Source organism: Sprattus sprattus (genome assembly GCF_963457725.1).
Source record: "Sprattus sprattus genome assembly, contig: scaffold_130, whole genome shotgun sequence".
In the NCBI taxonomy this organism is placed as follows: domain Eukaryota; kingdom Metazoa; phylum Chordata; class Actinopteri; order Clupeiformes; family Clupeidae; genus Sprattus; species Sprattus sprattus.
Window position 1 is genome coordinate 20,001 of NW_027666976.1, and position 1,223 is coordinate 21,223.

Consider the following 1,223-nt stretch of genomic DNA (forward strand, 5'->3'; position numbering starts at 1 on the left):
ATGTGTCACTGGAGTCTGAAGTGGTGCAATGCCTCACTCTATCAGTGTGTGTTAAACACCTCTGACTGCATGTAGCCCAAGTGTGCTCAGCATTTTATCACTGTGACGCTGCACAAATGTCTGGACAGCTGTGTGTGACAGTGTGTGTGTTTGTGTGTGTGTGTGTGTGTCTGTGTGTGTGTTTCCTGTCTGAATCCCCTCTGGATTTTGCTGTGGCTCAGGCTCTCTGACAACCCACGTAATTGTGATATATTACTGTTCCCTGTGTGTGTATGCGTGTGTGTGTGTGTGTGTGTATGTATGTATGTGTATGTGTGTGTAGGTGTATGTATGTGTGTGTGTGTGTTTGCATGTACACAGGAGAGCATCTGTGTGTGCGCGTGTGTGCCTGCCCTTGCCAATGTCTTTTGAAAGCCTGTCAGATCACACTCGGATCAAGCGGGACACAGGGGATATTTTTGAACCGATTGCGGGGACAAAACAACCAGCATCTTAACCTCACCAAATGTCAGACTTGACTTCCATCTCGGGCTTAAACCTGTGCCGGTCCTCTGGGGCTTAAGCCCAGCTCCCCTAAATAGCACAGGAGACGTAGCCTGGCTACCCAGGGACTGCTGAGCTGTCCGGTCCTGTCGGCCCAGCCCAGCCCCAGCATACTGAACAGCGAGACGGAGCCTGGGCCTGTCTTTGGCAGCTGTTGCCAGACGTAATTCAGTTTGACTTATTTATACGGTGCCATTAGCTGTGGACATGGTCTTAAGGGGGTTTTACAGGATCCTGTATCCCCAGAGCAGGAAGAACAAAGACGATTGGTCAACCAGAAGTCCTTTTAAACAAGGAGGAACCTTGAGCCGAACCTGGCTCAGAAGGGGGGGGGGCATCTACCTGAGACAGGCCCAAGACTGAAGAGGAAGGAAGGAGGGAAGAAGAGGAGGAAGAGATAGATCAAAGACAGCAAGGGAAGATAAGCAGATAAACATACATAAGCAAATGGATATACACATACGTATATATATGCATGGGTACCGTTGATGTGTACACTGTGAATGCATTAGAATTATATCTTGGGGTAAATTCACTGTCAGGTAGTGTAGTTTTTTAAAGGACCCTGCCCGGATCTGAGTGGGGTCTAGGCACCATCAAGGCTAGATGAGTTCCAGAGTCTACTGCCATATGGTGTTTCTCTCACTCTCTGTATCCCCTTTTCACTTTAACATCTGCAA